Source organism: Procambarus clarkii, chromosome 25 (genome assembly GCF_040958095.1).
Source record: "Procambarus clarkii isolate CNS0578487 chromosome 25, FALCON_Pclarkii_2.0, whole genome shotgun sequence".
NCBI lineage: Eukaryota > Metazoa > Arthropoda > Malacostraca > Decapoda > Cambaridae > Procambarus > Procambarus clarkii.
Window position 1 is genome coordinate 31,398,333 of NC_091174.1, and position 27,729 is coordinate 31,426,061.

Here is a 27,729-nt window from a genome sequence, read left to right on the forward strand (position 1 = left end):
TATGACTTGGCACCAAGTTGATGGTGCCATCCTTGGCACTTAAACGTCAAGCACCTGACGGGCTTGACGTTTGAGTGTTTGTATTAATTATATGACATTTGTGATCAGATGGATGTTGTCACGTATATGTTCTTGTTGGAAGGTATCAGTGGCAGTTCTCGAATCTGTATGTATGGTAACATGTTGTCGGTGTCCAGCAAGAGCATGTTCCAAAGCCTTTTGAATAGCTAGCATCTCTGTTTGTAGAGTTGAACACCCGTTTGCCAGTCGCCAACTATTTTGGGCAGATTCTGCCCGAAACGCTTTGCGTAATAGTGGCTTTAGGCACTGTATGTACTAGCACTATCTATAAATCCATCAACTTTGTATCTTACCTTGTATGTAGGTACCTTACCTGAATAAAAGATTTGATTTTATTTGATTTGATTTATAGAGTTTCCTGCCTTAACTGCAGCTCCAGTTTCTTGCCCTTCCTGGTCTACTGATCCATCTGTGAAGTATGTGAAGCTGTAAGATGCCAAGTTTGCTGCTATATGCATCTGTGCAATATTACATAGCAGATGAGGGTTAGTCTGGTTCTTTTTTCCTTCAAGAGCTATAATTTTAAAGTGTGCTGGCAGCGATTCCTAAGGGGCTTGCATAACGAAGTCTCTATGTATTTCGTCGTCACCTCTCTAGGTGACTGTATTTGTTATATTGAATGTATTGATGATGATTATTGCACAATGAGTCCACCTGTTTCTATTCGAGGCTCTTCTGTCCCGAGTTAGTGCTCCAGTGATTATATCTTTAAGTGAACTGATTCTAGGTCTAGTCACTATCTTGGTCAGCATGCACACAGCATTCCCTATTACCCTTATTTCAATAGACGTTTGCTTGGTTTCTAGTCTTAGGTTCAGTATTTTAGTCCATCTGGGAGCCCCTGTTATGACTCGCATTGTATAAATTTGATTAATGTCAACGTTTGCCCAATGGCCAGGAGAAAGAGTGAGTAAGGTAGGTGCTGCATAATCAACCAGGTAACGAACGATTTGTATGTAAAACATTCTTAACACTTTGTGTCTCGCTCCTAGACGTGGCCCTGTGATTGCTCTCATTATATTCAGTCGCGATTTTGCTTTCTCCTTCATATATTCAATTTGTTTGTTGAATGTCATTGAATGAATAGAATCAATCCACACTCCGAGATATTGATATTGTGTAACCCACTGAAGGTTAATGTTTTGAATGCGTAGGTGCCTGTCTGGAGTGTTGCCACCTAGTCTCATTGCTTTCGGCGTCTGTGCAGTTATTTTTAGCCCTAAAATGCTGCATTCAGTTGTTATTTTAACTAACGCTCCTTGTGCTTTATTTAAAAGTGAGGGACCTGTGACGACTACATAGCTCAGCAATTTAACGCCTTCAGCAAATGTCATGGTAACGAGGTTTCCATATGGAAATTAAAAAGACTTGGACTGAGGACTCCTCCTCGTGGAGTCCCATTCTCATGCAAGTTTTTATTTTTATTTTTATTTTTACATGCAAGCATGCAAGGTAAAGACAATAAATACAATAAAATATCACAGAAAACAAAACAAACAAAATAAGAAGCCACCGGCCAGAAGGACCGACAGCACAGGACAACAATTAGCAAAAATGGAGGAACACATAAGAAACACAGCATACATCAAGACAAAATATAAAACAACAACAATAACAAACAAGTAAATAATGTAAGCAAATAAACAAAACTTAGGAATAATATAAAACAAAACAAACAAGCACCGGCCGGAAGGACCGACAACAAAACACATCATAATGTATAAAATTAAACATAACACGTGACAATACACACACAAACAAACCATACATATAAACAAAAGGAAAAAGTAAAAGAAAATACAATACAACATGGTAATACATGAAGAGAATACACAGCGGAAAATGACAACACAAATTCAAATACATAAAGAAGAACACTGCAAAACACCGGCCCCTCCACAAACAAAGGGAGAGGCACGGGCACAGAAGACAGTAGGGCAAACAAAACGCCAGAGGGGCACACAACACTACAAATAGCAAAAAAAAAACAGGGAATCAGCGGACATACTTGCCCGGGAACAAGACCCGTGGGAACCGCACATTGAACGCCTTCCAACGCAACCACCCCAAAGGGTCTCGTTCACCCACCAGGGACGCCATGTCATCCGGAACTCTAGCAACAAACACCCGCAAGCAGGGGACCCAAATGGTATCACTTCTGACGCGAGTAACTGCCACAATCCCCCACAACATGGGAACACCCACACCATTAAATTCCCCCGGCTCGTTATTCAGCAGTAACTCAGCAATCGCCGACCAGTGACCCGGCGGCATCACCGACGCCAGCAACACGTCCCCCAGGTCCCCAACACGTACCCTCACAGGAGGGGGCCGGACATAGGACACCACCACCGGGGCACCAGCGGCCACGGGCACACCACCAGGGCGGCGCGCATCCTTCCGTAATGTCACAACCAGGCAACCCAGCACCAGCAACCACACCATCCCTGGGAGCGGAAGCCACCACCTCCCACTGCGGAGAGTCCCCAGGCGGAGAAGAAACAGAAGGCACCCTCGAGACCCGGGCACCAACATCAGCAGGCACATGAACCTCTGCCACCACCAACCGTGGAGACAGCGACACATCCTGTTCCACACCGTCAACTCGCAAGGACCCACAGTCACCGAATTCCCCAAAATCGGCCCAGGCAAACGACGAACGCCTGGAACGCTTGGGCTCCAGCCGGAGATCGTCAGAGCCGGAAGCGAACCCAGAAACACGGGTCCCACCAGCCGGACGAACCGACGCCCGATGCAGAACGGCAGCAGCCTCTACCACAGGGGGAACCGGCCCCACACACAGCAGGAGGCTCCGCAGCCACCCCAGCACCCAGCACATCCCGGGCCCAAGGCGAGAACATAGGGCCAGGCGCAGCAGCCGAAGACGAGGGAGAAGATGGCGGCACTTCACAGCGATCACCAGGAAGGCCTTCAGGCGCAGCGGAGACAGTGACAGGAGCACGTAGACCATCCGACGGCACTGCAAGACCCGGAGGAGAGTCTGCAACAACTGGAGGAACGTCCGGCAATGTATGGGGAGCTGCATCTGCTAACTGAACGCTCACCTCCTCATCCCCGGAGACCTCCTCCAGAGGGAGCGGTGGGAAATCCTCTTCCTGGAACAAGTTAACCGGAGCAACCGGATCTGCAGTGCATCCGGCAGCCTGATGCCCCAACATGCCACACCAGAAACAAGTACGGAGTTGCCGGGCGTAATACACCCGCACATAGTACCCTAAAAGTCGGACAGAGGATGAAATGTCCGACCTCAAGCGCATCCCGAGGGTACGAATGTTCGTCTTCACTCCCGCATATTTTCCAGAAGATAGCTTGTGCATCCTCACACTGATGATGGAGCCAAATCTCTGGAAGAAACGCCGGAGAAGGGACTCAGGGAATTCCATGGGGGCCCCATGGACGCTCACATACGTCACGGCACCACTCCGATCAGAAATGGCCACAGAACCAGTGCCATCCAACAACTTCAAGGTACGGCCCTCGTACCACTGGAGAAAGTCACGGTACGCCTCCTCACCCACAAACTTGATGACCACCCGGCGTGCAGTCACCAGCTCAACCCCGTAGATCTCAATGACCGGGACATGTAGCACGTCACACATGACCTGCTCTACAAGAGGATACCCTGCACAGCAGGTAAACTCCAACCCCACGGAGTTTACCCTCACAACAGCGGGAAGATGGCCGCTCATCGCAAAAGCGCCACGTCAACACCAGTCAGGGACAGCAGGGAGGGTAGAGACACCCACACCCCCTGCCGGCGAAAACGGCAACCGCCCCAAACTGCTGGAGCGGTCAGACGACACTCATCCTATGGCAGCTCAGGTTGGACTCCATTCTCATGCAAGTGGTAGTCCGACACTTGTCCTTGCAACTTTACTATGGCATGCCAGTGACTTAGGTAATTTTGAATTCATACTAGCATATTTCTCTTTACACATTTTTAAACTAAGGTGTGTAAAATTGCTTGCGGGCTTGTAAGTTCGAATGCTTTTTCTAAATCAAGGGAGATCACTATAGCCGGACCAGAGTTAACTGTTCCTAGTAATGTTGCTATGCAGTTGGCAGTACCTACTACTCTAGTGAAGCCAAAAATATGTTTATGCAGGTCTCCAGTCTTCCGCTGTTGCCTGTTTAAGACCATCCGTTCTGTAGTTTTACTAATGCATGATGTTAATGAAATGGGTAGGTAGATGACAGGTTCTTTCGGCTTAGGAATCGGAATGATGTCTACTTTCTTCCAAGAAGTCGCTAGTTTGCCTTGCTGCCAAGATCTATTGATAACGTTCAATATCCCTTGTTCTACAGCAGGGCCTGAGTGTGTGATCATTGAGTATGTAATGTTATCAGCACCTGGTGCAGTGTCTTTACAACCTTTTCTTGGCTCTGAGTAGTTCTTGTACAGTTAAGGGACAGTCACATTCGTCATTTGTAGCTATGCTCTCATAAATGGCTGTCAACTTCTATTGTTTTAATAGTTCTTGCTCCCTTCTGACCATTACAGGAAGCTGATGTGAAGCTGCTCTTTCTGTAAATTGGAGAACAAGTCTCTCAGCCTCCTGCAATGGTTGAATACATGCCTGTGGTCGGGCTGGTCGATCTGATATGGTTGTAATCTGACCCCATATCTTGCCAAGCAATAGCAATATCTTGCTATTATGTTCATTTAGAGTTTGACACCACTCAAACCATCTTGCCTTCTTTACCTCTCTAGAAACTCGTCTTGCTTCAGATATCACTGCTCTTAGCAGAGTTCTTCCTTCTGGTGTGGGGTTTCTCTTTAGATGTTGACTCTGTGGTTTTGTTCTTTAACTTCATTACTATAGAACCAATAGTTCTTTCGTTTTGTGTTTCTTGGGACAATGATTGGAATAGCTTTGTTTACAGCAGCTGCAATGGCTTCCTGGAGATTGGTCTAGTGTATGTTTAAATCCTTATGTTGCATACCAATTTTCAAGTTCCTCTTGGAATATATTCCAGTTGGCCTTTTTTAAATTCCTCCTAGGTTGTGCAGGTTGTGTAGGGGGTTGTTCTATGCTTAGTATTGTGACAGTAGCCTAGTGGTCACTGGATCTACCTCCCACTTCGCCTGATGCTTGAGTGTTGTTGAGAATAATGTAAGATCAAGGGAACCCCCTTGAATGTGAGTGGGATCCCCAGTGTTAAGAAGTGTAATTTCAGGTACCTCTCAAAGAACTGCAGCTAAATGGCGTCCATCTTCATTGGCTGGCCCAGTCATACCTAACTCTTGATGCTGAGCATTAAAATCCCCAGCAATAATTACATTTTCATGCGTGGCCAAAGTAAGCACTGCCTCTGTTTCTAGTTTCTGTCTAGGGGACTTGTAGACGATGTATTTGAGGAGCTCAATATTAGCCATATTCACTGATATTGCAAATACCTCTACTCTATCCCCCACACGAAACTGGGTCTATTTTCTTGTTGGGTATGGTGTTTTTTACTTGGGTCATTAACCCTTTTTGTCTCCCCTGTTCATACGGTATAATATAGTGCTGATATCTAGCTAATCTGAAGGATTTCGTGTGGGGAAAAGAGTTTCTTCTCAAACTATTATATCTGCTTTCGAACTGATTGCAGCCTCCTGAAGAGTGTGGTTTTTATATCCAAGACTTTGTATGTTCTACTGCAGTATTCGTAATGGCCAGACGACGGTTTCGGTTGGTGTTGCCTGTTCTAGTAGAACTCCTCTTCGGAATAGACGGCTATATTCTCTACATCGCAAGTCGTGTCGCTGCAAATGCGACTGCACTGATTGCTCATGGTAATCCCCCATTCTTTGTTGGAATCTGTACATCCATGTTGCCCATCACTGCTGTTGGTATTGCTGCACATCGGACTGCATTGATTGTTCGTGTCCGTTTCTTGTGTTGTCGAAATTTGTGCATCTCTGCCATTCAGTATTGATGATGCTGCATATCGGGCTGCATTGATTGTTCATGCCCGCCACTTGTGTTGTTGGAACCTGTGAATCTCTTCTGTTCAATACTTCTTTGTTGTGATGTTGCATATTAGACTACATTGGCTGTTGATGTCTGTCTCATGTGTTGTAAGACTCTGTTGATCTTGAGTGGTCACTGCTTCTTGCAGTTGCTTTTGTAAATGTTGATGGTCTGGTGTCTTGACGACCCGACTGTTGTTGGTAGTCTGTATGTACATGGCGCTTTGTTTGTCCTCTTGTGCTTCGTCTTGTCTCACACTGTCTATTTTTGTGTAACTGTGGTCTGCTGCACGACCTTGTCCATTATTACACAAGTGATTTCTTGAGTCTGTTGTTGTGAGGCGGTCTGCGTCATCTGTAAATAATTGACAGTGGTCTCTGTCATGATCTTCTTGATGTTTTTCAGCTTGACCTCCGTTAAACTAAATTTGTTGTGTTGATTTCGAAAGTAATTGCTTTTTGCGTTTTTGCTTTTGTTGCATTTATGCAGCATTTTTGTGTATTTTCTGATTTGGAATTGATAGATTCGGGAAATTTTGTTCTGTGAGAGTGGGTGTGTTGTGGTTGTGCACGAATGTTCCAGACGTTGGTGTTGGTGTATGTAGTACTGGTCTATGTTTTTATCCTGACCTGAGCTGTCTGCACCTTTTCTTTCCGTGCTGAGCAGTTGTTCTCCAGGTATGATGTTTGCCTCCACAGTTTGGACATTTGGCTGTTGTGGTCTGGTTTGTCTTGTGCTTGGCTATACAGTCTTTGGTTGGATGTCTCAGGCTGCATACTCTGCATCTCTCCTGTCCGGTGCAGCGTGATTGATGGTGGCCGTATTTCTGACACCTGAAGCAGCGCAGGCGTTACGGGACGTATGGTCTCTCGGTATATTCCCCAGTTTCCAAGATTGAATGTTTCTGGGACATGTCCCATGACGGTCACCAGAACCTGACGTGTCGCTGCTTTGTCTACTTTTGTGGGGGCATCGTTCCGCATTCAGGATTTGCTTGGGTTCTAGTACTCGATCCAGTGGAAAGTCGATTAGGAATCCCAAATGCACGACTCGTGTGCGTCTCTCTCTGAAGGCTCCAGCTTTTCCACGCATACAGGTTTCCCTTACAGAACTCCTCCTTTTTCTAAGTAATTTACAGTCTGCTGGTCTCGTTGTGTTCTTATAATTTCTCCTCTCAGGTTGACTATGATGGAAAGTTTGAGCTCTGGTTGTTCCTTTTCCATTGTCGTTACTACTCCCTATGCTGTAGGAAAGTGGTCTGTATGCATTATCTAGAATTATGGAAGATGTGCAGAGTTTAACGATCTTTGGTGTGAGACTGGTGGTGTCCTCTCCTGTCTCATACTGTTGTCCTGTGGCCGGGCTGTGGAGAGAGGTACATTGTCTGACACAGGCTAGTGAGAGAATGGTACTGTCCTCTACTATCTCATACTGTCGTCTTGTGGCTGGGTTGTGGACAGAGAAGCATTGCCTGACAGTGGCTGGTGTGTGACTGATCCTGTTCTCACTGGGTTCATTATGACTGGTCTGTTGCTTGTAGAAGCACGTGGTGAAGCCTCGATAGCAGTTTTCTTCAGTGCCTGCTGCATCTCGGTCCACTGTCCTTCCTCGTCTGAAAGCTGCCTCCATTGCCTCTTTCTCTTTGACTTCCCTATGACGTCTCCACGTAGTGAGGACCCATTAACTGCCCTACCTAATGCCTGAGGCACTCCTAGGCCTGGAGAAATTCATTTCCCTCCAACAAGGGGCGTAAAATGATTCCTCCAGATGGAATCAGGGATACCTAACACCTAATTGAGCTGTTTGTCTACCTTTTCCTATTAGGCTAAGTATACCTTCTAAGGTGCCCTCTTTTTGCGATACCCTGCGGGCGATGTCTGCAGGGTATTACCTAGCCCTTCAGGGTAGGACTCTTAAGTTACCTGGTCCGTGATACAGTCCTAAAATATTTAAAAAAACGGTCATGGGCGATGGGTGCAGTACGACCGTTTAAGTCACCTGAAAGGTTGCACTCTAGCTGCCGTGAGGTGAGGATGTATCGCCTGGCCTCTCTGGTAGTTTGGGGCGTTTGCCGTTTTCGCCGGCAGGGGGTGTGGGTGTCTCTACCCTCCCTGCTGTTCCTGGCTGGAGTGGATGTGGCGCTTTTGACATGGGTGGCCATCTTCCCCTTGTTGTGAGGGTAAACTCCGTGGTTTGGAGTTTACGGTGTGTGCAAATTATCCTGTAGTAGAGGTGGTCATGTGTGACATACTCCGTATCCCAGTTGTGGATATCTACAGTGTTGAGCTAGTAACTGCTCACCATGTGGTTATCAAGTTTGTGGGGGAAGCGGCGTACCATGACTTTCTCCGGTGGTACGAGGGACGTACCTTGCAGCTGCCAAATAGCACCGGATCTGTCTATATCGGATCGCAGCGGTGCTATGACGTATGTGAGTGTCCATGGGGCCCCCATGGAGTTTCCCGAGACGCTTCTCCGGCGATTCTTCCAGCAGTTTGGCACCGTCGTCAGTGTGCGGATGCACTTGCTGTCGTCTGGCCAGTATGCGGGGGTAAAAACCAATATTCGTACCCTAGGGATGCGCCTGCGGTCGGACATTCCCTCCTCTGTCCGGCTTTTAGGGTACTATGTACGGGTGTACTATGCACGGCAACCGCGGACGTGTTTTCGTTGTGGCCTGTTGGGCCATCAAACTGCTGGGTGTACTGAGGCTGCGGTAGCTCCCGTGAACATGTTCAAAGATGATTTCCCGCCGCTCCCTCTGGAGGAGGACTCCAGGGGTGAGGTGGTGTGTGTCCCGTTGGATGCTGCGGTTCCCCCTGCATCGCCTGTCCTGCCTTCGGTTGTTGAGGACCCTCCTCCGGGTGTTGCCGTGCTGTTGGATGTGCTTCCTCACCCTGTCCCCGCTGCTCCCGATGAGCTTCCGGGTGATCTCTGTGTGTCGTCGGCGCTCTCCTTTTCCTCGTCCTCTACTCCTGCGCCTGGCCTTGTGCCCTCGTCTTGTGTTCCACCTGCGATGGGTGCTGGGGTGGCGGTGCCGCCGCCTGCTGTGTGCGGTCAGGTTCTATCTGTGGTTGAGGCTGCTGCTGTTCTGCGTCAGGCGGCGGTTCGTCCGGTTGGTAGTCCCCGTGTTTCTGGGTCCGCATCCGGCTCGGACGATGTCCGCCAGGAGCCCAAACGTTCCCGGCTTTCGTCTTCTGCCTGGGCTGATGTGGGTGACTTCAGTGACTGTGGGTCTTCGGGTGTTAAGGTGGATCCGGTTGTATTGATGTCTATGGAGTTAATGGTGACAGAGGTCCATGTGACTGCTGGTGCCCGTGACTCGGCAGTGCCTTCTGTTCCTTCGCCTCCAGGGGGCTCTCCGCGGTGGGGGGAGGTGGCTCCCGCTGCCAGGGATGGTATGGATACTGATCCAGGGCGTGGCCTAGTGGTTACCTTACGGAAGAATGCGTTGTCATGGTCGGGGAGATATAACCCCCATATACATATCTTAAGGTAGTAACCTTCAGCATCACTGGAACACATAGCCTGGTCACATATCACTCAAGGTTCTAGGGGAGTAAAAAGCTAGCAACAAATATTCCAGTTTACTGGCATTAAGAACCTTCCACAACAGTGAGAACTAAAAACACTCTACTAATTTCACACACATATCACCAATACTCTATATCCAGCTTCTCAACAACTGAGCATGATACATCAAATACAGGTCTGCAAACCGCATCAATCAACACTAGCTGACACCAGGAACTTCGCCTATCGCAGTGGAACACTAGTGCCTATATGCTGCTAATACTAACAAGGATGGTGGTGTGTCAACCAATAACACATGAGGTAAGAGGAATATCACATACAGCACCTTGGCATTTCACCAGTTTCTCAAAATATATCACCTCACAAAGGCACATAATAATCACCTACCACCTGGTATACATAAAGATAATGTTAAAACAACAAGATTAAAACCAGTGCACTAAAACAGAAGCGATAAATAAGCAGGGAAAAATGAGAAGTCCTCTCCTCCATTTTAAACTTAGACCCAAATATCACAGGAAAATGGTTATCATGTATAACCAAACTCAATTACGGGCTCACCATAGCCCGTGCTACATGGACACTTCGTCCTGAGTAGCTAAATCTTTAACAACAACAACAATGGTATACATAATGGACAACAGTAGAAAATGATCCATATAAATACATACAGTTACATGATTAACATCTAGCAGGCACAATACCCCAATATAAGGTTACAAATCACGGACAAAACCCTAACACGTCCGCTCGCCTGAGGAGATTAAAGAACAGTGACGTCTTGTGGCAAGCTTGCCGACAGGCGACACTGTTACCAACTTCAAATTGTCAATGGACCTTCAACTTTCAAATCTCGCTAACTCATTTACAATATAAACTCATTCATGAACTTCTAATTCGCTATACAACAACGTAAAGAGTATAAGGCACAACCTTACATAATGATATGTAATAGTAATTCGATACATTAAAGAAATTATCATGAAATACAAAATAAGTACACAAAGAAATCACACGGATACGAGATGGCAACACTGGCAGAGTCGGTACTTCACTGGTTCATAGGGGAGGAGGGGGGGGTGGGGGGTATAGGGAGGATTCAACGACATCACCAACGGTCATACATATGCACACAAAGATAATAAATATATACAACATGTGTATCATAAGATTGTCTAAGTGGAAAACAGTTCACAGTGCCAAAATTTCATATAATGTCAGGACAAATGGGTAATGCAAGGTGCAAACTAATATGGAATCTTCTCAGTATACATGTGATGAATACATATGGAAACTAAATGTGGACCATGTTACACTCGCTAACATGGTCCACATAATGTTACCTAGATAGCATGGAGGCATTACTTGCAATAAACATACAAGGATGTTTTTTTAAAATCTATGACATTAGGCTACTGCTATAACTAGACACACACACACACACATATATATATATATATATATATATATATATATATATATATATATATATATATATATATATATATATATATATATATATACATATATATATATATATATATATATATATATATATATATATATATATATATATATATATATACATACATATATATATATATATATATATATATATATATATATATATATATATATATATATATGTATGTATGTATATATATATATATATATATATATATATATATATATATATATATATATATATATATATATATATATATATATATATATATATATATATATATATATGTCCACAATTACATGGCATACATCTTTGATACAGAATTAATATAGACTGGGAAATGTATGTCACACATTGACAATACATAAAATAAGATTAATATATGGTAACATGAGATTACATCATATACACAATATTCGTGATACGAGGCTATCAACCAAGATATCACTGTATAGTTTGAGCACACTCATACACCAGTCTCAGTATAATCATACTGGTGTATGCGTGGTCATAACATCCCTCCATCCCAAGCAATGAGTACAATGTGAGACACAGTGTACACATTCTTACAGTCATGGACAGCAAAACCACATCATGAATAATACATCAATATTCACAATAATCTTCATAAGCTGCACAAATATACGGTACAAGCACAATTACAGCATCAACAACTACCATACATAAAACATATAATAAGAATATTACATCATCAAATTTTAAATCAATTACAAGTAACTCAGCACTTACAAGTAATTATAATCATTATCTCATCAAGTAAATCAGGAAATTTAGGGTGGTTCTTCACATAGGTTTTCTCAGATAAAACATCTAGATAAGGCAGAACATTTAACTTGCCAGGAATATGATGAATATGGAGATTGAATTTCTGTAAATACAAAGATCACCTCAAAATTTTTTTATTATGGATTTTCATTCTGTCATTAAAAGTTAAAGGATTATGGTCAGTATATACATCAACCTTATTTCCATGTAAATATACGTCAAACTTCTTGCATGCCAATACAAGAGCATAAGCCTCCTTCTCAACAACAGAGTAATTTCTCTCTGTACTAGAGAACTTTCTCGAAAAATAGTACACAGGATGCTCAACATTATCACATCCAATCTGGATTTGGACAGCCCCTGCACCCAAATCAGAAGCATCTATATACATGATAAAAGGCTTAGTAAAATTAGGACTAGCGAGGACTGGGAATGAAGATAAAATACTTTTTAAGCCATCAAAGGCTTCTGGACACTGGGTAGTCCACTTAAATCTAACTCTCTGCTGCAACAAATCAGTCAGAGGTGAAGCTACCATAGAAAAGTTCTTATAGTACCTACGGTAATAGGCACACATCCCTAAAAATCGCTGAACCTGTTTTTTGTTAGTCAAGATAGGATAATTTACAATGGCATTAATTTTATCAGATAGAGGCATCACCCTACCTTGACCAACCTCGTGCCCTAGATAAACAATTGTACCTCTAGCAAAGGTACATTTCTTTGGGTTAACAGTAAGTGAGGCCTCTTGCAACTTAGCGAACAACAAATTTAAACCCTGCAAACGTTTTTGCTAAGAATCACTAAATAAAACAATGTCATGTGCAGGCGATGAGTCACAATAACGTGGCTAAAGTATGTTGACCAGACCACACACTAGAAGGTGAAGGGACGACGACGTTTCGGTCCGTCCTGGACCATTCTCAAGCCGATTGTGATAAGGAATGTTGTTGTTGTTTCAGATTTAGCTACTCAGAACGAAGTGTCCATGTAGCACGGGCTATGGTGAGCCCGTAGATGAGTTTGGTTATACGCGATAACCTTGTTTCTGTGATATTTGGGTCTAAGTTTAAAAATGGAGGAGGGAATTCCTCCTTTTTCCCCTGCTTATTTATCGCTTCTGTTTTATTGCACTGGTTTTAATCTTGTTTTATTAACATTATCTTGGTGGCGGATGTAGATGCAGAATGCTCACTAATGAGTCCCATTCCTCAACGGCTTTTCTAATCATTGTAGTCGCGGTGGAATGTGCATCTAATGCAGCTGCTGTCGTTGGATTAATGTTGAGTTTGATGCGCAGGGCTTCAGTAGCTTCACATTCCAGTTAGTAGTGCAATAGTGGCGCCTCTGCTTCTGTTTCACAGATGTGACACTCTTTAACTATTGGGTTCATTACCTCCCAGCAGCACTTGTAACCAAGTCTGAGTCTGTGTATGGCTACTGCAATGTCTCTGGATATCTTTTTGCCAGGCTTGAAAGAGAAGTAACAGGAGTGGCTTGTTCGTACCATATCGCAGTGGATCTTCCTTCCGCTACTTAGGCTCTGTGGCGACTTTTGATAGTTGAGAATATTTTCTTCTTGATTTGCTCCTTTATCTGTGAGAAACTTTTAGGTATTTGAACCTGTACAATAGGTAGAGCAGTGGCAGTTTTTGCTAGTGAGTCTGCCTTTTCATTACCATCTATGCCAATGTGACTTGGTATCCAATTTAGGATGATTGACAGCCCTCGATTATGGGCTTCTTTTCCTATATGTTGAATTTCTGTGAGGAATTGTGTATTATCTCTGTGCTGACTGGATAACAATCCCTGGAGCGAAGATTTAGAGTCTGTATGAATGATGACATCATGTAAATTATTCTCAATTGTATAGTTTATTGCCTCCTTCAGGGCATATAATTCTGTTTGCAATACTGAGCACCCACTATTCATGCTCCAGTAAGCTTCATGGTTGGTAGTGTAAACTGCTGCCCCAGCAGAACCTTTTTCTTGATCAACTGATACGTCTGTGAAGATGTGAGTCGTTGTGGGTCTAGAGATGGTTTCCATTTGTGGTTCTATTACTTCCTTGAGCTTCTGCGGGTCACATGCTGATTTTTTAACTGGTAATCTTTCAGTGATTATCTTTAGATTCGATTCTTCCCATGGAGGAGGCTGTCGAAAGTGTTGATATGGTCTATCTTCCCCTTTGTTTTAATGGTCCATTTCAGGTCCATTTTCTCTAAACTCTTGACCACATTATCCATCCATGAGCTTGTTCTATACTGTAGGTTTTTCTGAAAGAATCTCTGGATGCTGTCTTTGATTGACAGTCTGGCGGTTGTTCCAGTAAGTTTTCCTATTATGGTGGAAATCCTTTGTTTCATCCTGTTTTCTAATGCTGGTAAATTTGTTTCCATTCTAAGGTTCTCTCTACGCGTCCATATAGGTGCTCCCAGCATTGTTCTCAGAGCATCATTTTGAGACACTTCTAGTTTCTCCCATTGGTTATCACTGAGGGATGTAAGAGCAGGAGCAGCATAGTCGATGAGTGACCTAACTGCTTGAACGTAGTACATTTTGAGTACTGGTAGAGATGCATCCTCTCTAAGACTGGTCAGTGAGCGCAAAGCTGAGTTTCTGGTTTTACAGCGTTGCTGAAGATATTAAATTTCTTGAGTGAATTTCAACTGGTTGTCTATTATGACTCCTAGGTATTGAAAAGAGGTGACCCACTGTTATAAAAAATAGTGAGCTTGCAATGGGGAAACTGGTACTATTAAGGGGTAAGGGTAGTTAGAAGACAGAGTCATCAAATATGGGAGAGCTAAAAGGCCCGGCCCTAAAAATAAACTATCCACAGTAATAATAACTTGCTACTAGACCATGTCAGTCTAAGGGTTGATCAATGCCCTCTCACACAGGAAGAAGGGATACTCTGTTCTATTTTACTTATTTATTAACCCCTTAACAACCCCCCCTATACACTCACACCAATAACAATAATAATAATAACTTTACCACACTACCTTACGTTAAAAGCCTTGGTCCACATAAGCAGTATACAAGGTTTTACTCTGAACACAAGCTAGGGTAAAGCTCTACTATTGAATAACTTGAAGTTAGAGTCAGCTTAGGGTAGGGGGACCACGTGGTTCCAATGGAACCCCCTTTAGAATAACTAGTAATATAAACTCTAAAAACACCTACGACACACAAAGTATACTACTCTACACATAGAACATGAGTATGCCAGAGATTGAATAATGTACTCAGTATATACTTATCTTGAACAAGACACAGAAATAATGAAACGAAGAGGAAGGAGAGGAAGTTCCTTTCACCACAGCCAGCAACCAGAGAAGGCCGCTTCAGCCCAGATCAGCCTCCCGCATCGTGTGGTGCCGGGAAGAGCCTAATTGATCGTGCAGCTAAGCACATTAAAAATCTTCCCCTATGCAACGTATTGTTACTTTACAAATTATTAGAGTATTAGTAAACATAGTTGGTGCCTATGTTATTATTTAATAATCAACCCCCAGCTCAGTCTTTAAATGCTCTTTGAAAAACAAGAATAGTCTTTCGTCTGGCAGGGAAGATACAAACAAAGACACATCGAGTTGCGTTTTGCTACTCTAACGTAGCTTATTTAGTTCAATTTTGTCCTCTGGTTTCCACTGAAAAACCCAGGGTCGTAACACCCACTCAATTTCTTGTCCTTGTATTGCCAGTCTGATGTCTTGAGTTCTTATTTTAACAGCCATAGCTTTGGTTTTATTGCTGTTTATTTTCACTTATATGCGTTCCGCTTCCCTGCTGATAATATCTAGGCATTTTTGTGTATGGTTCCTTGCACCTTTGCCATTGATGATGACCACAAAGTCGTTTGCATAGTTAAGAAGTTTGGCTTTTGGTAGCTTGAGCTTCATGAATTGTTCCATGAGACAGTTGAAGAGGAAGGATACTAAGTTGAAGAGCTTAGTATTCCTCCCTGCGGAGTTCCATTTTCCAGCCTCTTTGAGGTCGATGTTTTTCCTTGGAATTTGACTTTAGCTTCTCGGTTAAGCAGGCTTCCTTTGTCAAAAGCAAGAGCGTGTCCTTTGATTTCCTTATCCACAAGGCAGCACAGTGTAGCTGGAGCACTGGCTAACTCGAAGGCTTTTTCAAGGTCTAGAAAAATAAGGATTCCAAGTTTGTCATTGATTTGATCAAGGAGCGAGGTAAGGCATTCTGTGGTTCCAATACCTTTTCTGTAAGCAAACATATTTTGGTGTAGTGGATTGGCTTTCCATTCAATTCGATTAAGGGCCATTCTTTCTGCAGTTTTGGCCAGACAGCTTGTTAATGAGATGGGTCTTGGATTTCCTGGGTCTTTAGGTTTTGAAATGGGAACTATAATTGCACTGTTCCAAGAGAGTGGTCGGGTTCTTGTCACCCATGCTCTGTTGATAAGATTCAAGAAAGCTTCTTCACCCTTTTCTCCTAGCTTGGCTAGCATGTTGTAATTTTGTCCTCGCCTGGAGCTGTATTTTTAGTTTTCTTTGTAGCACTTCTGAGTTCTTTCAGATTGAAAGGTTGGTCTAGTTTGTCACGTAAGGCTAAAGCATCATCTATTTTTTTCCATTTTTTTCTTGCTGCTTGTAGTTGTAAGTAGTTGTTGTTGTTGTCTTTGTTGGTGAGTCAGAGTTGCTTGAGGAAGTTGAGTGGAACTGGCTCTTGAAGCAAATAGATTTGCTAGCCTTTCTGCTTCTTGCTCTGGATGAACATGGCGCGGCAGAGCAGAAGGCGATTTTCCTTTGGCCTTGTTGATCTGCCTCCAGATGTCGCCCAAGGACGTATGTTGATTTAGCTTGGCACACCACTCGAGCCATTTTTCTTATCTGATTTTTGCTGTTTCTTCGTGCACATGATCTCGGACAGCTCTAAGAAGTTCTAGATTAGCTTCGGTTCTATCTCTTCTAAAATTCTTTCGTGCACGATTTAGTCTGTTATGTAGCTCTTTGATCCTATCACAGTAATACCAATGGTCCCTGTGTTGTTGGGTAATTGTTTTCCTCTTGGGGATGGCGTGATTTGCTGCTCTATGTATTGCATTTACTAAATATTTTTCCATTTCTTCGGTGATGTCAGGAGGAGTGTAGTTTTGGTGCCAAGTTTCGAGAGCTTCCTGAAACTTCGTCCAAATATACCGTACCAAAGTACCATCCGGGCTCGGGAGCTGGAGGTCTAGGAAGTAGTGCTATATTAATAACTGATTTTGTAGCAAAGTGGTCACTAGTCAGAACATGATCCACTGACCAATGACACAACTCATAAATACTGGTGGATGGTGGAAACAAACGTGAGATCTAGCTTCCCCCCACCAGTGTGGGTTGGTTCCGTCGAATTAAGCAGACTGATTTCTGGCACTTCATCCAAAAGATGTTCAATATGTCTTCCGTTGGCGTCGGTTCTTGGTGAATCAAGTAGTAATTTACTATGAGCGTTGAAGTCGCCAGAGATGATAGTAGGTGTAGTGACTGCTATTTCAAAGTATGTTGAGAGATCCAAGTCATGTTCTCTCTGGCTCTTGTATACATTGAATATGGACAGCGTTGAGTTTCTCATAGTGAGATTAACTCCCATAATTTCGACGTTCTCGCCACAGTTGGGCAGGTCTGTGACTGCCGTGGCATTGATATGATTTCTTACTAGAATTGAAATGCCTCTGGTGCCACCTTGTGCCATAGGGAAGTGGAATCCTTGATATCCTGGGATATTGATATTTCTTTCAGTCCTGGTGAGTGTTTCTTGAAGTAGAACAATATCAATGCTGTCCTTGAGAAGCACTGCTCTGAGTGTTTGTGCTTTGCTTTTGAATCCTTGAATATTCCATTGTATAATTTTGAGATTGTCCATTTTTCCGTTATAGTGGAATCATTGAGTCCATGGTTTTTACACTACTGGTTTTCCCGACCGTTTGTGTCTTCTTGGCTGGAGTGGAGACTTTCTTCTTGGTTGGTGAGGAGACTCTTGGTTGGGTTGAAGCATCTTTGCTACATCCAGCTACTGGGGCCTTTGATGATGTAGGGATCATCATTTCTGCTTGGGAGGTCTTGGAGGCAACGGCAGGTATGTTCGTTTTGCTGTTTCTTAGTGGAGTAGTGCTTCTTTGTTTCCTCCAGTTGTTGGAGGCCCTGTCCTTGCTCAGACTAGAAGGATTTGGTGCGTCAGACTGTTGCTGATCTTCATTTATTCGGACTTGCCGAGGGGTGTACCACTGTCTTTTTACCGAGGGTCTGGTCGATTGGGGTCTAGAAGTTGTTACTTTGGGTTGCTGGGTTGATCCGAAAGCTAGTATTTTTTTTACCCTTTCTGGACATCGTTTGTTCCAGGCGTGATGTGTATCCCCGCAGTTCGGGCATATTGCTTTCGTTTGTTTGCCGTCTTTGTGCAGATTCTTGCATATGTCGGTATTGTGGAGCTCGCTACATACACCACATCGTTCCGGGCCTCTGCAATCATCTTTGTGGTGGCCGAAGCGCTGACATCTGTAACAGTGCATGGGTTCTAGGCTGTACAGTCTCAGCCTGAATTGAGATTCAGGCTGATCCCAACAATAGATCCCAACACTCAGAGTGTTGATGCGAGGTCCTTTTATTGTTACAAGAACCTGTCTTGTTTCTATATTGTTGTGCTTGCATCTTTCCGCCGTTGTGACATGTGGACATTCTAGGAGTTTGTTTGCATGAATTTCGACCGGGAAATTTTGAACTATCATTTTGGTGATTTTTTTCTTCTAGTCTCAGTTCCACTAGGTGTTCTGTGTTCCTGAGGTTTGTGATTATATCCAGATTAGCTGTGGATATGTTATATCTACCTCTAATGTCGGGCTTGGCTCTAAGATCAGATCCTGGATTATTCTTTTCTAGTGCGGCAATGTAAGCATAAGTGGAACCATCTACTGTTTTTTTGGTTTTGAATATGGTCCTTGGCATTGGTTTGGGTGCTGCTCTTGAGTTCTGGTTGGCTTCTAGTTTGGTTTCTTTGGACGTTTCTTCGGTTCTTCTTCGTTTGTTAGCCTTTCCGTTGACTACAAGTTGCCACGGTGCTTCGTTTAGGGTTGGGTCGTCTTCAGCAATTTTCCTTGCTCTTGCTACTATATCACTGTGTCCTTCTGACGTTAATAATTCAAGAAGGATGGTTGGGAAAGTCATATCCTGGGGCGACATGGCTACACTGTACTAAAAGAGTAACTGAGGGAGTGACTGTAACTGTGTACTGCTACACTCAGCGACTGACGTGTCTTTTTTGTGTGATGAGGAAGTAGTTGTTGTTGTTGTTATAGATTCAGCTACTCGGATCAAGTTCCAAGTAGCACGGGCTATGGTGAGCCCGTAACTTACCTGGCACAGGAGCGGGGCAAGAAGCACGGGCTATGGTTAGCCTCGTAGACGGGAGATGTCTCCCGATGAGGAAGATTGATAAAGATTAAGCCACCCAAGAGGTGGCACGGGCATGAATAGCCCGTAAGCGATGAGGAAGTAGAGACAGGCAATAAATAGGCAAGACAGAGCTGAGGAGCAAAGTAAGGTGTAGTAGAGGGGATAGTAATAATAATAAGAGCTGCAGAGGGCCTATTGGCCCATACGAGGCAGCTCCTATTATAACCACCGAAAGAGAAGGAGATAGGAATAAGAAGAGGATAGCAAGGGAGCGTAGGAGAAGACAATGAACAGAAAAAAGGAGAAGAGAGAAAGAAAATGAAAGAGAAAGAAAGATAAATGGAAGGGGTAAGCTTATGTTAGGTCACGTTTGTTAGAAAGATTAGAGCATTTGAGTTTATACTGTGAAAGAGAAGAGTCCACAGCAACAAAGCCAGGACTCAAGTTCATGTTGGGTACATTGTGTATTAGAGCCGATTCAACAAGACGGCGTCTGTGTAGAGTAGCGGCAGGAAAGGAGGAAGGAATTTTGGAGGAAGACCAATCAATGGGATGATTAGAATCCCTCACATGGCAGAAGAGAGCATTGTTAGTGTCAACCAACATATATTCTCCCTAACATATATTTGGTCCAGGACGGACCAAAACGTCGTCGTCCCTTCACCTTCTAGTGTGTGGTCTGGTCAACAAAACACTGTCATCTAAATAAGCACGGGCAATTTGGAATATCCTGCAGCAACCAATTCATTAATCTCTGGAAGGTTGCTGGGGCATTTTTAAGACCAAAAGGCATAACGTTATACTGAAAACAACCATCAGGTGTTACAAAAGCTGAATACTCACTAGCTCGACTTGTCAAAGGCACTTGATGATATCCCTTGGACAAATCGAGTTTAGATATATATTGACAGTGACCAATCTGGTCGATACAATCCTCAAGTAATGGCAATGGGAAAGTGTCTACTTCAGTTACCTTATTTAACCGCCTGTAATCAGTACACAAGCGCCAACTCCCATCCGGTTTAGGAACTAACAAACATGGTGAACACCAGGAACTCTGACTGGGTGTAACTAGACCATTTTCCAGGAGGAACTCCATTTCCCTCCTGATAATATCTCTCTTTTCTGGAGATACTCTATACGGATGCATACGAATAGGAGTGGTGTCTGTGAGCTGAATACCATGGCTCAAAACAGAGGTCTGGGTAGGAACTTCTCCAAACAGATTAGAATACTGGTGTAGTAACATTCTCAACTCTCCCTGTTTAACCTCATCCAAATGTCCCATCATCTTCTCAAAGCTAGAATTACAAAAGGTATGATTAGACAAGTCATCAGATATATGGTTCTCAGGGGTGACTGTGTCCTGTACCACACATGACACTGGCCTGGAGCCTTGAAATGCTTTTAACCTATTTATGTGCACTACCAAAATCTTGGAAGGGTTCTGCAGACTTTTAATTTTATATGTTAATTCAGAACGTCTGCAATAACTTCAAACAGACCTTCAAAATAATGAGCTAAGGCAGTTTCCACTCTGGACTTTAAAACAAGAATAAGATCACCTCGCTGAAAACATCTCAACTTCACCCTGAACTTCTTGTCATGGTTCTGTCTCATCTTCAACTGCGACTTCTTCAGGTGCTCAGTAGCACTAACTGTGCTCAGTAGCACTAGCTCAGTAGGCACTACCCACTAGCTCAGTAGGCACTAACCACTAGCTCACTAGTAACAATCCACTAGCTCAGTAGGCACTAACCACTAGCTCACTACGCACTAAACACTAGCTCACTAGTAACTAACCACTAGCTCAGTAGTCACTAACCACTAGCTCAGTAGGCACTAACCACTAGCACACTACACATTGACCACTAGCTCACTACACATTAACCACTAGCTCACTACACACTAACCACTAGCTCAGTAGGCACTAACCACTAGCTCACTACACACTAACCACTAGCTCACTACACACTAACCACTAGCTCAGTAGGCACTAACTACTAGCTCACTACACACTAACCACTAGCTCACTACACACTAACCACTAGCTCAATAGGCACTAACCACTAGCTCACTACACACTAACCACTAGCTCACGACACACTAACCACTAGCTCAGTAGGCACTAACCACTAGCTCACTACACACTAACCACTAGCTCACTACACACTAACCACTAGCTCAATAGGCACTAACCACTAGCTCACTACACACTAACCACTAGCTCAATAGGCACTAACCACTAGCTCACTACACACTAACCAGTAGCTCACTAGTAACTAACCACTAGCTCACTATGCACTAACCACTAGCTCACTAATAACTAACCACTAGCTCAGTAGGCACTAACCGGTAGCTCACTACACACTAACCTCTAGCTCACTAGTAACTAACCACTAGCTCAGTAGGCACTAACCACTAGCTCACTACGCACTAACCACTAGCTCAGTAGGCACTAACCACTAGCTCACTACGCACTAACCACTAGCAACTAACCACTAGTTCAGTAGGCACTAACCACTAGCTCAGTAGGCACTACCCACTAGCTCAGTAGGCACTAACCACTAGCTCACTAGTAACAATCCACTAGCTCAGTACGCACTAACCACTAGCTCAATAGACACTAACCACTAGCACACTACAAACTAACCACTAGCTCAGTAGGCACTAACCACTAGCTCACTACACACTAACCACTATCTCACTACACACTAACCACTAGCTCACTACACACTAACCACTAGCTCAATAGACACTAACCACTAGCTCACTACACACTAACCACTAGCTCACTAGTAACTAACCACTAGCTCACTATGCACTAACCACTAGCTTACTAGTAACTAACCACTAGCTCAGTAGGCACTAACCACTAGCTCACTACACACTAACCACTAGCTCACTACACACTAACCACTAGCTCACTACACACTAACCACTAGCTCACTACACACTAACCATTAGCTCAGTAGGCACTAACCACTAGCTCACTACACACTAACCACTAGCTCACTACACACTAACCTCTAGCTCAGTAGGCACTAACCACAAGCTCACTACACACTAACCACTAGCTCACTACACACTAACCACTAGCTCAATAGGCACTAACCACTAGCTCACTACACACTAACCACTAGCTCAATAGGCACTAACCACTAGCTCAATACACACTAACCAGTAGCTCACTAGAAATTAACCACTAGCTCAGTATGCACTAACCACTAGCTCACTACACACTAACCACTAGCTCACTAGTAACTAACCACTAGCTCACTATGCACTAACAACTAGCTCAGTAGGCACTAACCACAAGCCCACTATGCACTAACCAATAGCTCACTACTAACTAACCACTAGCTCAGTAGGCACTAACCACTAGGTCAGTAGGCCCTAACCACTAGCTCATTACGCACTAACCACTAGCTCACTACACACTAACCACTAGCTCACTTCACACTAACCACTAGCTCAGTTGGCACTAACCACTAGCTCAGTAGGCACTAACTACTAGCTCATTACACGCTAACCACTAGCTCACTACACATTAACCACTTGCTCAGTAGGGACTATCCACTAGCTCACTACACACTAACCACTAGCTCACTATGCACTAACCAGTAGCTCACTAGTAACTAACCACTAGCTCACTATGCACTAACCACTAGCTCACTATGCACTAACCACTAGCTCACTGGTAACTAACTGCTAGCACAAAACGCACTAACCACAAGCTCACTAGTAACTAACCACTAGCTCAGAAGGCACTAACCACTAGCTCACTACACACTAAACAATAGCTCACTACACACTAACCACTAGCTCACTACACACTAAACAATAGCTCACTACACACTAACCACTAGCTCACTACACACTAACCACTAGTTCAGTAGGCACTTACTACTAGCTCACTACACACTAACCACTAGCTCACTACACACTAACCACTAGCTCAATACACACTAACCACTAGCTCATTTGGCACTAACCACTAGCTCACTACACACTAACCACTAGCTCACTACACACTAACCACTAGCTCACTACACACTAACCACAAGCTCACTTCACACTAACCAGCAGCTCACTATGCACTAGCCAGTAGCTCACTAGTAACTAACCACTAGCTCACTATGCACTAACCACTAGCTCACTAATAACTAACCACTAGCTCAGTAGGCACTAACCACTAGCTCACTTCGCACTAACCACTAGCTCACTAGTAACTAACCACTTGCTCACTACGCACTAACCACTAGCTCACTAGTAACTAACCACTAGCTCACTACACACTAACCACTAGCTCACTAGTAACTAACCACTAGCTCAGTCGGCACTAACCACTAGCTCAGTAGGCACTAACCACTAGCTCACTACGCACTAACCACTAGCTCACTAGTAACTAACCACTAGCTCAGTAGGCACTAACCACTATCTCAGTAGGCACTAACCATTAGCTCAGTAGGCACTAACCACTAGCTCACTTCACACTAACCACTAACTCACTACACACTAACCACTAGCTCACTTCACACTAACCACTAGCTCACTACACACTAACCATTAGCTCACTTCACACTAACCACTAGCTCACTACACACGATATCAGTAGGCACTAACCACTATCTCACTACAGACTAACCACTTGCTCAGTAGGCACTAACCACTAGCTCAGTAGGCACTAACCACTAGCTCACTACACACTAGCACACTACGCACTAACCAGTAGCTCACTGGTAACTAACCGCTAGCTCAGTAGGCAGTAACCACTAGCTCACTACACACTAACCACTAGCTCACTTCACACTAACCACTAGCTCACAACACACTAGCTCAGTAGGCACTAACCACTATCTCTCTTCAGACTAACCACTTGCTCAGTAGGCATTATCCACTAGCTCACTACACACTAACCACTAGCACACTTGTAACTAACCACTAGTTCACTACGCACTAACCACTATCTCACTAGAAACTATCCACTAGCTCACTAGTAACTAACCAGTAGTACAGTATGCACTAACCACTATCTCACTAGTAACTATCCACTAGCTCACTAGTAACTAACCACTAGTACACTACGCACTAACCACTAGTACACTACGCACTAACCACTAGCTTACTAGTAACTAACCACTAGTTCACTACGCACTAACCACTAGCTCACTAGTAACTATCCACTAGCTCAGTAGGCACTAACCACTAGCTCACTAGTAACTATCCACTAGCTCAGTAGGCACTAACCACTATCTCTCTAGTAACTATCCACTAGCTCACTAGTAACTAACCACTAGTACACTACACACTAACCACTAGCTTACTAGTAACTAACCACTAGTTCACTACGCACTAACCACTAGCTCACTAGTAACTATCCACTAGTACACTGCGCACTAACCACTATCTCACTAGTAACTATCCACTAGCTTACTAGTAACTAACCACTAGTACACTACGCACTAACCACTAGCTCACTAGTAACTAACCACTAGTTCACTATGCACTAACCACTATTGTGGGTACCGACCTGTGAGATTTATATTTATTTAATTTATATGAATTTATATTTACGTTAATTTATATACTTCGATAGCAATTTGTATAATGATAAGTGGACTGTATTTCTGCAATAATCTCATAATCTCACAAATCGATCCTCTACACATTAGGGGGGGTTATTAAATTAATATATATATGCAGCCAATCAAACTACAGAAATAACTACATACATTAAAGAGGTTCCTTATCTTATAGTACAGCAGGTTAGTCCACCAGGTATAACTAGGGTGTAGACACCAAATTATCCTCTTTGAGGTAGCTTCCATATCACCCAGTAACTGGTGCACAAATCTTGCATCCTCGTCTTGACCTGTCAAAAGTGCGCTAGCTGTGAAGCCAGAATCCTATATATGACAAGCTATATCAGAGAAAACACTATACAGTACATAGAACATGAAGACCTGGCTTAATTACCTTTAGTTTGAGGCGATTTCGCGATCTAACCGGGTCACCCTATATCCTGACATTAATGGCCATAAATGAATGATAAACGGGTTTCGGATAGACACTTAACTTGAATTGTAGACATCGTGTTGGAGATGGTACCTTTGGTTTCCATAACACTACGTCCAAGTAAAATTAACAGGAGCCGAATTTGCTCCCGTGTGAGCCTCTGGTCTCGTATCAACAACAATGGCTGCCCCCTTCCTCCCTGACGCCTGGCCTACTTTGTCCACATGTCAGAAAGTGATAGAAGGGTCACATTTACTCTACTTTAATATTGATAATTAAGTTAATTTATATAAGATGTTTTTATGATGGTAAAGTCCAAAGACTTATGTATTTAAGAATAATTCCCAGCAGAATAGCTGGTGAATTATAATAGTATGTGGTGATGATATCCCGTTTTCTATAGACGGTAATTCCACTACAAGTTACGTTTTCTATGGGTAACTTGTTGGTAATACAGCTATTATCTGTATGATATATTAAATGGTGTCGGATTTTCCGACATAATTCCCCAGGGGGCTGCTCACGGGTCGAAGTCCTCTTTAGAACAGACGAACACCGATACTCCTCCTTCGAATTATTTGATTAATTTGATGTTAGTAGTTAGTAATCACACATTTGTGTGTCTGTTCGTACAGGACGGATGTCCCGTACTAGAGTTGTAGGGGTTAGAAGTCTAATGCGATTTCATTTCCCTGTCAACTCTTGAAAGGCTAATATTCAAGCCTAATTACATATTATTTAACCCAGAAGACTGGATGTGATCAAGTACTACAGTCAAGTATGATTCAGGGACTGCAGTGAGATCAGTGACATAGATATAACTTGAAGTTTCTTCAGGTAACTGGTCACTGATATATAAACACTGAGGCCCATGGAATACATCTTGATTAAATAATAAATGTATCAAATCAGTCATCAGATTTATTGGGGTTTAATTTAGTTAATTGATTCAGAAGATTGAATAGCTCATCATTAAAGTAAAGTATGGTTCTGAGACTGCAGTGGGTTCAGTGACATTGGTCGCAGTGACTTGTAGCTGATTTAGGCTACTGTTCACTGATTTGCCACTGAAGCCTCATGAACTCATCTTCAGCTTCAAATGATGATACCAACATCAACCTCTGTTACTATAGTCAGCTGTAATCTCCTTAGTATAATGCTACTGGAGAAATATAATCAGCTGACAAATTTAGGTTTCTACTGGTATTGTTTATCTGCAGGCATAGGTCTCCTCAGGCTTGATACTGGGCCTGAGAGTAATTTACCTCCTGCAGAGTTTAACATGGTTATGCCCTGATATTTAGTAGGGCTACCAATGAATTGATGGTAGTAGTCTGTCCCCACAAGGACAGCCATTTGGCATTTGATTTGCTCAAATTTACCTGCAGCTGCTTGATAATAGCTTTCCAGGTCAGCATAATCAACTTGAGATTGTTGTGACAAATCTTCACATTTCTTGATCTGTCTTGTTAAGTGGCCTTTAAGACCTGCAAGGGTTCTTTTCATTCTCCCTGCATTATCCATACTGGCTAGTTGGTGAAGCCTTGTGGGACTTGTACTTGGGCTGCTCATAATACTGAACAAGCACTGATGGTAGCCTAGGGTAAATTCTGCACTCACTAGGCAATAATCCTACCTCTACTAGAGGTTAGCACTTAAAATTAATACACATTATATATATACAATCATCCACACTAATGATTTGAGTGATAAACCAGTGTCACTGGAAGTACCTTTAGGTTAGCTCTTCTATATCACCCTAGGATGGTAGAGACACTAATTAATCACTCAAAGGTGTAATGACCATAAGTAAATTATTATATATACAACTCAACTCGAGTTGATAAAAATTACACCCAAAATAGGGTCTGGACCATTCATTAATGGTGTTAGGTTGTTCAATATAGTACAACTGACTATTGTAATAATGGGACTAGTATGAACAATAATAGTTCAACTAGTCATATCCTACCCTGTTGTGGGTTGGCAATTAGTAAATATTATACTGTGATCACTAGTGCAATATATATTAAATAATTCTCTATTTTGGAGAAATAATATACACAATTATTGATAATAGCCTCTTAATTAGCCTCTATGAAACTTCTAATATTATCTAGAAGTATTAAATATTATTAGTGACCTCGCGAAATAAAGTCCACAAAATTCGTAGATAATCTCTCGCGAAATGTAACACCACGAAATCCGTGAACAATCTCGCGAAGACACAGTCACTAATTTGGCTGGATTCTATATTAGCGCTGTCATTTCACGAAATAACACGCCACCAAATATCTGTGGGTGTGCATGAAACCGCTGACGAAGCTGAACTGGGCTGAGGGAGGCTCCTGAGCTCCCTCGAGGCTACGCTGCCGTCTTGACTGCTGGCTTTGTTTAAATAACACTGCACTAGTATATTTAATGAATCCACTGGTTAACTGGTTCATCCGGTACTAAGATGACC